An 11,826-nucleotide genomic window follows, 5' to 3' on the forward strand; every position below is an offset into this window, starting at 1 on the left:
TTGTGTGCTTGGGGATCGGCTATATATAAACAGCAAAAAAATTTGGAAGTTCTTCCAAAAGCACAACTTTAAAAGCACTTCCACAAGATGCGCTCCCAATGATGTTCTTTATTTTAACTACCCGGGAAGTTCTTTTAATTCAATTTTTTATAACTTGGTTTTTTCATACTTTTAAAGGGTAATTTTAACTTTTTTTGTTTCAAATAGGTTAAAAACAGAGTAAGAATTCATAAAATGGTACAAATCATTTAAATTTTGTCGAAAAAAATGCTAAATCCAATTTGAAAAATTGTAAATTTTTGAAAATATTTGAGGTCAAACGTTTCCGACAAGCGTTAGAATCCATTAAAAATTTTAAAAAATTATAAAAATTATTTATTTGACAAAATATCACAGAATTTTTTAATTTACATCCAAAACATTGAATTTGGATCACACCTAAAGAAGTGATGCAAATTCAGTGCAACGGCTGTAGAAATGGAGGACTTCCGTCCTATGACAAGCCCATGTTAAATTCATCTCTTCTGTGTCAATTTTGCACCACTTCCGGATCCAAAAAGAACATTTTCATTACTTTTTTGGCGACGCTTTTTTTGCTGGGTAACTATAGACCGATATGGACCAATTATTGCATGGTTGTTAGAGACCATATACTAACACCACGTACCAAATTTCAACCGGATCGGATGAATTTTGTTCCTGCATGAGTCTCCGGAGGTCAAATCTGGGGATCGGCTTATATGGGCTATATATAATTATGGACCGATATGGACCAATTTTTGCATGGTTGTTAGAGACCATATACTAACACCACACACCAAATTTCAACCGGATCGGATAAATTTTGATCCTCTAAGAGGCTCCGGAGGTCAAATCTGGGGATCGGTTTATATGGGGGCTATATATAATTATGGACCGATATGAACCAATTTTTGCATGGTTGTTAGAGACCATATACTAATACCATGTACCAAAATTTCAGCCGGATCGGATGAAATTTGCTTCTCTTAGAGGATCCGCAAACCAAATCTGGGGATCGGTTTATATGGGGGCTATATATAATTATGGACCGATATGGACCAATTCTTGCATGGTTGTTAAAAACCATATACTAACACCACGTACCAAATTTCAACCGGATCGGATGAATTTTGCTCCTGCAAGAGGCTCCGGAGGTCAAATCTGGGGATCGGTTTATACGGGGGCTATATACAATTATGGACCGATATGGACCAATTTTTGCATGGTTGTTAGAGACCATATACTAACACCACGTACCAAATTTTAACCGGATCGGATCAATTTTGCTCCTCTAAGTCAAATCTGGGATCGGTATTTATGGGGGCTATATATAGTTATGGACCGATATGGACCAATTTTTGCATGGTTATTAGAGACCATATACTTACACCATGTACCAAATTTCAGCCTGATCGGATGAAATATGCTACTCTTATAGGCTCCGCCAGCCAAATCTGGGGGTCCGTTTATATGGGGGCTATACGTAAAAGTGGACCCATATGGCCCATTTGCAATACCATCCGACCTACATCAATAACAACTACTTGTGCCAAGTTTGAAGTCGATAGCTTGTTTCGTTCGGAAGTTAGCGTGATTTCAACAGACGGACGGACGGACATGCTTAGGTCGACTCAGAATTTCACCACGACCCAGAATATGTATACTTTATGGGGTCTTAGAGCAATATTTCGATGTGTTACAAACGGAATGACAAAGTTAATATACCCCATCCTATGGTGGAGGGTATAAAAATGAATAAATTATACAATATACATAAAAGTAAGTAAAAAGTGGCTCAGTACGGCGAATATGCACAAATATGTGAAAAGTATTAAATTTAGTGGCACAACAAAAAAGTGGCCCAAAAGTATCGCCACTTGAAAAAAGTGGCAAATTTGCCACTAAACAGAACACTGTTCTCCGATATACTTGATTTAACATTCTGAGTGTGCATGCCACATTTTTTCAAAATCGGTTCACATATATATTTTATAGAGCATAGATTTAAAGCTATATAACAGGTTGGCTGATAAGTCCCCGGTCTAACAAAGAAAAACACATTTTTTGTCAAAATTCGTTTTTATTATTCAACATAGTTCCCTTCAAGAGCGATACAAGGATTATAACGACCTTCCAATTTTTTGATACCATTTTGGTAGTACTCCTTCGGTTTTGCCTCAAAATAGGCCTCAGTTTCGGCGATCACCTCTTCATTGCAGCCAAATTTTTTCCCTGCGAGCATCCTTTTGAGGTCTGAGAACAAGAAAAAGTCGCTGGGGGCCAGATCTGGAGAATACGGTGGGTCAGCTAACCTGTTAGCTCCCTAAAAATATCTTCATTTGAAATGCGTCTTTTGCTCAAAATCAATACCAAAATCCTTAAGAGAAGATCAAAATCTTTGAACCCAAGTCAAGGTATATATAGTAAGGTACTTTAATGCTATACGGTGATTAAAATTTTTTCATTTGAGCAGAACTTTGATTGTCCGTATCTGTTTTATAGGGTTGCCAAATACCATGTAGTATTTCTGCAAACTACACGGATGAAAAAGACTGTTTTTCATATGTTTGGCTATAAACATTATATGTTTGGAACACAAATTTTTAAACACAATATTTTTGAGTGCAAGCATATAATGTTCATAAACTAGCATAACATGTTTGGGACATATATGTTAATATGTTAGAACATATTATGTTTGGGACATAAAATGTTTGTAAATATAATATGCTTGGATGCAAACATATATTAATTTAGAAATAGCCTATAAACATATATGTGTTTAGTAGCTTGGAGCGCTATTTAACAGGGAGCGATATTGAATTAAGTTGGTGGTTGTTGCTTGTTATTACAAAATTAACATTTTTTTTATTTTTCCTTGGGCAATTGATCAGCTACTTCTTTGATCCTTACAAACTGTGTGGTCCGCTGTTCGAATCCCCGTCCGGCAAAAGGTAAAATTAAAATAAAAAAAAATCATACAATTGAATAATTTCTTCTACAATGTTTGTATTACAGAAAAAGGTGCTAAGAACTAAAAAATCTCGTGGAAGTGAGAAAGATGTGGGGGAATATACAATTGGGCAGAAACAAAATTTTGAGCATTCAGGTCGAAAACCTATGTTGTTAGCACCTATATTACCTGTTTATTTTCATAATTCATTATGATTGTAAATATATAAATAAATAAATAAAATTTTGAGCACAATATGCTTCCAAACATATTATATGTTCACATAATAACATATTGTTTTTTTGGAAGACAACATTATTGAATTTGGATGCAAAAATACAAAATGTTTGGAAATTGACTACCCAAACATATATTGTTTAGACCAATATGCTTTCAAACATATTATATATTGAAAGAGATCGAACATATAAATGTTTGGGCAATAGCCAAAAATGTATATGCTTGAAGCAAAATATGTTTGGGAGTATATGTTACAGAAGCGATTTTTTGTGAGCGTGTACACGGATGAAAAAGACTGTTTTTCATATGTTTGGCTATAAACATTGTATGTTTGGAACACAAATATTTAAACACAATATTTTTGAGTGCAAGCATATAATGTTCATAAACTAGCATAACATGTTTGGGACATATATGTTAATATGTTAGAACATATTATGTTTGGGACATAAAATGTTTGTAAATATATATGCTTGGATGCAAACATATATTAATTTAGAAATAGCCTATAAACATATATGTGTTTAGTAGCTTGGAGCGCTATTTAACAGGGAGCGATATTGAATTAAGTTGGTGGTTGTTGCTTGTTATTACAAAATTAACATTTTATTTTTCCTTCGGCAATTGATCACCTACTTCTTTGATCCTTACAAACTGTGTGGTCCGCTGTTCGAATCCCCGTCCGGCAAAAGGTAAAATTAAAATAAAATAAAAATCATAAAATTGAATAATTTCTTCTACAATGTTTGTATTACAGAAAAAGGTGCTAAGAACTAAAAAATCTCGTGGAAGTGAGAAAGATGTGGGGGAATATACAATTGGGCAGAAACAAAATTTTGAGCATTCAGGTCGAAAACCTATGTTGTTAGCACCTATATTACCTGTTTATTTTCATAATTCATTATGATTGTAAATATATAAATAAATAAATAAAATTTTGAGCACAATATTGTTTGGGAGAATTTTTTTAAGCATATAATATTTTTGGGTGCAAAATGCTTCCAAACATATTATATGTTCACATAATAACATATTGTTTTTTTGGAAGACAACATTATTGAATTTGGATGCAAAAATACAAAATGTTTGGAACTTAGACTACCCAAACATATATTGTTTAGACCAATATGCTTTCAAACATATTATATATTGGAAGAGATCAAACATATAAATGTTTGGGCAATACCCAAAAATATATATGCTTGAAGCAAAATATGTTTGAGAGTATATGTTACAGAAGCGATTTTTTGTGAGCGTGTATGATTATATATCCTTGACTTAAATATTTTGTATTCTTCCCATCTACAGGAATTAATGGTTCCCGTTTTTGAGGTATCTTAACAATGATAATTGTCGCTTTTAGCCCTTGGGAAAACGTTGCTAAATACACGAATGTTTAATTGACAATTGTGACAAATAGAAATATAATTCTAAACAAAATAATTTTCTTAATTTTAGTTTTGGGCAATACTATTATTTCATTATTATGTATCAAAAAAAGTAAAAAAAAAAATAATTTTATACACAATTTTGAAATATTCAATTTGCTTTAAAATTATAACAGAAAGATATCAATATAACACAGAAAAGAGAGCAATGTCTATGAAACCACTTGTATGTTATGTTGCTTCCGAAAACTGTTTTATGATAAGGTCAAAAATTTGATATGCTTAGACTTAAGCATTATTTGTATTTATTATTATTTAATTTGAATATTAGAATGAGTATTCGGAGTAAAGAGAATAGACATTCGGAACCAAGAGAATATACTTTTAAAAAAAAACAGCATGTGTTTACGCCTTGAGAGAGCATTTTATGTATGCGTGGACATGTGTTTTGTTTATCATTTTGGCATTATGGGCACAATTTTTTCTTGGTTCCTTAAAAGAAATCGGCACGTACGAGGAGTAAGTTAAAATATTCAGGCAAAGGAAATTAAAAAAAGGTGGAAAATATACTAAAATTACAAAGGGATCTTCATAAAAATAAAGAAAGGACACTATACTCTCTTTAGAGTTGGGACAGTAAAATAAAAAAAAAGGAGGAAGTAGTGCAGCTAAAACAATTGAAAAAGTTTATTTTCTTTAAAATGAATTATTAAACAAAAGTAAAAGGTTAAACAGGGTCATTTTAGAGCGATAATGCCAACTTAATACCGGCCTTAAAGGTAAAAATTAAATTAAGTACAAAAACGATAAGTTTTAAATGTTTTAAATACATACATTGTGTTAAATGCCTAAATAAAATTATGTATATAAAATTATTTATGTCCACGTTCTTCTTTTGTTAGAGTTTTTGAATTCCTTCCAAAATTTCAAACTTTTATAACAAAAACCGTTTTTTGTTACAAAATTGTTATTTTTGCAATAAAAAACAAGTAAGGAAAGTCTAAAGTTGGGCGGGGCCGACTATATTATACCCTGCACCACTTTGATCCAAATTTTCGATACCATATCACATTCGTCAAATGTGTTGGGGGGCTATATATAAAGGTTTGTCCCAAATACATACATTTAAATATCACTCGATCTGGACAGAATTTGATAGACTTCTACAAAATCTACAGACTCAAAATTTAAGTCGGCTAATACACTAGGGTGGAACACAATGTTAGTAAAAAAATATGGGGAACATTTAAATCTGAAGCAATTTTAAGGAAACTTCGCAAAAGTTTATTTATGATTTATCGCTCGATATACATATATTAGAAGTTTAGGAAAATTAGAGTCATTTTTACAACTTTTCGACTAAACAGTGGCGATTTTACAAGGAAAATGTTGGTATTTTGACCATTTTTTGTCGAAATCAGAAAAACATATATATGGGAGCTATATCTAAATCTGAACCGATTTCAACCAAATTTGGCACGCATAGCTACAATGCTAAATCTACTCCCAGTGCAAAATTTCATATGAGTGTAAATCGGGCGAACGATATATATGGGAGCTATATCTAAATCTGAACCGATTTCAATAAAATGTTTCACACTTGACTATACTGCTAATTCTACTCCCTGTGCAAAATTTCAACCTAATTGGGGTAAAACTCTGGCTTCTGGGACCGTATTAGTGCATATCGGGCGAAAGATATATACAGGAGCTATATCTAAATCTGAACCGATTTCAATGAAATTTGGCACACTTGACTATAGTACTAATTGTTCTTCTTGTGCAAAATTTTAAGCCAATTAGGGTAAAACTCTGGCTTCTGGGGCCATATAAGTCCATATCGGGCGAAATATATATATGGGAGCTATATCTAAATCTGAACCGATTTCTTCCAAAATCAATAGGGATCTATTCTGAGCCAAAACACATACTTGTGCCAAATTTGAAGTCGATTGGACTAAAACTGCGACCTAGACTTTGATTACAAAATGTGTTCACGGACAGACGGACAGACGGACATGGCTATATCGACTCAGGAGCCCACCCTGACCATTTTTGCCAAAGACACCATGTGTCTATCTCGTCTCCTTCTGGGTGTTGCAAACATATGCACTAACTTATAATACCCTGTTCCACAGTGTGGAGCAGGGTATAATTAATATTTTATCCAAAAGCTCAGTCAATTTCGTTTATATGAAGCACTGTAAATCTTTATTAACCCACATTTCGAAGTTTCACTACACAGAAAAAAATTTCCGTTGTTAAACTAACGCTAAATTTAACTTAATTTATTAAAAAAAAATTATTTGCTTGTAGTTGAATTTTATTATTTTTATGGAAATTTTCCACAGCTTAATGAAATCTTGAGAGCCACCGTGGTGCAATGGTTAGCATGCCCGCCTTGCATACACAAGGTCGTGGATTCGATTCCTGCTTCGACCGAACACCAAAAAAGTTTTTCAGCGGTGGATTATCCCACCTCAGTAATGGTGGTGACATTTTTGAGGATTTCAAAGCTTCCCTAAGTGGTTTCACTACAATGTGGAACGCTGTTCGGACTCGGCTATAAAAAGGAGGTCCCTTGTCATTGAGCTTAACTTGGAATCGGGCAGCACTCAGTGATAAGAGAGAAGTTCACCAATGTGGTATCACAATGGACTGAATAGTCTAAGTGAGCCTGATACATCGGGCTGCCACCTAACCTAACCTAATGAAATCTTACTTTTTTTTAAGTATGTCTCAAAAATTTTATGAACTAAAAGTGAGAATAAAGTTCAATGACCGTACGCATAATTTCAATATGAACTAAAGCAAAAGAAGATTTTCTCAAAATGTGGAGTAAAATTTAGTTAAATTTTCGTGCGAAGTAGTTCATTCTTCCTATAAAACAGTTCACTCTTTTTTCGGTGTATAAAGATTTAATATAGTAAAAAAAATGGTGTTCGGTCGGAGCAGGGATTGAACCCATGTATGCAAAGCAAACATGCTAACCACTGCTCCAAGTGGCCAACAAATGTATGTTTCTGTTAAATATTGTTATGTTTGCATTGGCTCGTGGGCGCTGCAAACTATGCTATATAAATGTAACTTATAACGATAATAGTCTATTGGTGACTATAGCACCTACGTAGCCCAGTGGTAGTGTGTTGGCTTACAACTTGCATGGTTCGGTTGGATTTTCCGTCCAGGAGAAAGGTAAAATTTAAAAAAAATATATATAAAATTGAATAATTTCTTCAACATTATTTGTATTACAGAAACAGGTGCCAAGAACTAAAAAATTTCGTGGAAGTGAAAATTATATGAGGGAATGAGTACAATCTTCTTTGGGAGAAAATTCTTCCAAGCATATAATATTTTTGGGCTCAAAATGCTTCCAAACATATAATATGTTCACATAAAACAAACATATTAATGTTTCGGCAGTATCCAATAAAATAATATATGTGCTTCCTGCAAAATATGTTTGGAACATATGTTAGAGAAGTGATTTTTTTTGATGGTGTAGAAATGCGTAACGGACATATTGCCACCAAATTTTTGAATTGGTTCTATTTCAATCCCAACCGATTAATAGAATAAATAATGGCACCTATGAAATAATGTTCGCATTGGAATCAAATTTCCAAACAAAACCACAAACATTTGGCGTCAGGCTCTGTGTCGCCAGCGGAATTGATATAATGTTGACTTGGCGCCATCAAAAGAAATGAAGATGCTAATGAAACTGACGATCTAATTAATAAGAGTATTTGACATTTTTTTAAATTGTTATCGTTCCGAGAAATAATGAAAAAGTAATAACACCAGAGTTCTGTTGACAGTATCAAATTTATGTATTTAATAATAAAAACAACCCGTCCTCATCTCAATCCTTGCCTATCCGATTACCTGTTAGATGTGGAACGTTATTGGAAATTTCGGTTTGTGTTGATATATAATACCGGATTTTATTTACGAGGTTAAGCACACAGATAATAATCCCATCGGACGAGGCAAACGTTGATCCCATGGTATGTTTTATTAATTGTAATTCCCCAAAACAATCAAATTGATTTACTTATCGAATATTAATAACAATGCCATTTTTACCAGTTCAGTAAACTTTGATCTTTAACCCCTTCATCACCTTTGGAAAATGACTCATACAACAGTAAGCCGGTTTTATTTAAGAGCTTGATACATTACTATAGAACTTTTAACAAGGACCAACAATTTATCTAGCAAATGTACCTTTGCATTTCAGAAATTTCGTTGGAGGTAATTTGCACCTCTAAGTCATAACATATATACATCTCTAGATAATATTTAGCTGTCCGTAGGAATGGTTTGCGAAAGGTACATGCGCTCTTTAAACTTATGTGAGGTATGCACCTGGTGCGAAATTTCCATTGTCCATGAGAAATGCGTAGCCATGTTTGCAAACGAAAATTTTTGTTTGAACGATGTTATCGACTGTTTTCATTTTTCCCCCTATTGGCATGCATCAGGAAGTTCAGCAAGAGCTGCATGCCGGATTTAAGCTCAAAGGCAACAAAAAGAGCGTTTACATGCCGGTAAGACAGTTTATCACCGCGCGAAATAAATTTCGATTTAAAAAAACATTTCTTGTTTTGGACTGTGTACATTTTTCCCCTATTGTCATTCATTTCATTTATTCATAAATTATAATACAAAAGCCTATTGGCCAATAACGTATTACAAAGCAACATCATACCTAAGTAATATAAAATAATTCTTTGTATGACAGAAAAAAGGAAGTTCAGCAAGAGCTGCATTCCAGACTTAAGCCGATAAGACAGTTTATCACTAAGCGAAATAAATTTCGAGTTAAAAAACATTTCTTGAGTAAAATTTATTTTAAGAATTAATACAGCGATGCGATGAGATGTTAGAGTTCTCTAGGATACCGGTACTGGAAGCAATGTTATGGAACTACACTAAGTAACTAAATAGTCATAAACATGTTTCAGAACTTTATGTCATTTCTTTTGCCATACGAAACAAGTGAAAGTTCAATTCTGAAAATATTAATGATTCAATAAAAATTACGTTAATGTCAAAAATTAAATGCCCTTGCAAGTATTTTAATTATTCTTTGAATCCTTGGAAAAAAAATTTTATGAATAGTCATGGAACTCATAAAAAATAATTGAAATTTCTCGAATAACGAATAATTATAGTCATTCATAAGAAATTTCAGGGGATGTTTTTATTTTCATTTCGACGAGCTAACCAATATACTACAGGGACTTCGCAAAACAACACAAAAACACAATTTTATATTTTTTAAATGGTTTGTTTGTGGATCTTTTGTCTCTTATCAGAAATGTCTCAATAAATTTTAATAAATGCTGATGTGTCATTATTTTGCATACAAATATGTGGTAGCCAAATATCTTAATTTATATTTACAAATTTTGATGCAAATTTGAAAAGACAATAACATCAATGGCGTCGACGATATGATTATAATGACAATTTTATTTGTAAAAAAAAAAACAAAACAAAACAAAACAAAATGCATTTGAAGATAATATTTCATTATTTGACTAAACACGTGCGCATTACCAAAAATTCATTGAATGCCGATAAAGCTGTAAGTATGTATTTAAATATAAATAGTATATACTAGAGGTGTGCGCGTGACACGCGTAATTCACGCGTGAATCACGTGAGTCGTGAATAAAATCTGAAACAACGTTCGTGAATGTGCATGAATGGGACTAAAACAAATATGTCGTGCGTGAGAAATAAAATCGGTTCGTGAATGTGTGTGAATAAAATTTCTGCAAAATCACGCTCACGAAAAAAATCGAGATTTAATTCTTTGTTATATGTTAACTAAATTTTATATTGCTGTCGAACTATATCCTATTTATTAATTTTGTTACCTTTGCTCTTTCCCGGTTGGAATATGTCGTGAGTCTCGAGAATTGTCGTGAATCGTGTGTGAGCGTGAGTCTTTAAAAGTAGTTCGTGCGTGAGCGTTCGTGAGTACTGGTTTTCATTTCGTGAACGTGCGTGTGAGTGGCTACCAAGTGAGTGTGAGTGGCTACCAAACATATCGTGCGTGAGCATGCGTGAATAAACATTTTGCGTCGTGAATGTGCTCGAGTGTGAATGAAATTTCACTCACGCGCTTACCTCTAGTATATACCTCTGAAGGTAGCACTAACAAAAATTCAAGTTGCTTGCCAAATTTACGAAGTTTTTTCTTCTTTTCGGTCGGTAACACAATTTAACATATTTCGTGATTGAAATGTCTCCAATCACAGAAATGATAGTATCAATTAAAAATAATAATTGAAAGTCAATTCAAAAATGAATCGATCCAATTAAATAAATTAATTGATATTATTAACTTTTGTGATTGGTTATTGTTTCAATTAAAAAATTTTTTGAATCAATTAAAATTTTAATTGAAAATTTTTTAAAACTCAATTAAGACTTTAATTGGAAAAATTTTCATGATTTTTTGAACGCAACTGCAACTTTCGCAAGACCTGCTTACCGAGCTTAAGCTACACCTTGCCAGCAGCTTTATTGACATGCAACAGGAATTTTTTCTATACGCCGATACCGAGCTCATCCCATGTATCGCTATTTCATGTAGCGTCATTAGCGGTAATTTGACATACAAACTCAAATTTATCTGAAATACTTTATATTGAGAAATAATTAAGATTTTTGTTCTTTATTGCATAATGCTCCGTCTGCAGCTCTTGGTAAAATTCCTATTGCGTACCAATAAGGATATTCTGCAAAGTACCGATATGCAACACTGCATACCGAACTTAAGCTACAAGTTGCCAACTGCTTTATTGACATGCAACAGGAATTTTTCCATGGGTCCATACCGAGCTCATCCCACTATCGTTGCTATCGCTATCTAAAATTCCGTGAGGCATCATCATGAGGCATGCAAAACCAAATTTATGCAAATACTTTCTTTATATTCGCAAATAATTAAAATTTGCTCGGTCTGCAGCTCTTGGGAAAATTTCTATTGCGTGCAAATAAGGAAGTTCTGCGCCTCTAGCGAGATTTCTGATAGCCACTTTAGCTATCGAAAATTCCGTAAGCCATCATTATCGATTGTTTACATTTTGTTCCCATAAGGTATACATGACGAAAAGTTATTTTCTGCAAATTGCCGCTGAAGTCCATACGAGACTTAAGCCCGGTATGCACATCTAGCGGAAATTTCGTTTGAGTGCCAAT

The sequence above is a fragment of the Haematobia irritans genome, chromosome 4 (assembly GCF_050003625.1).
Source record: "Haematobia irritans isolate KBUSLIRL chromosome 4, ASM5000362v1, whole genome shotgun sequence".
Taxonomy (NCBI): domain Eukaryota; kingdom Metazoa; phylum Arthropoda; class Insecta; order Diptera; family Muscidae; genus Haematobia; species Haematobia irritans.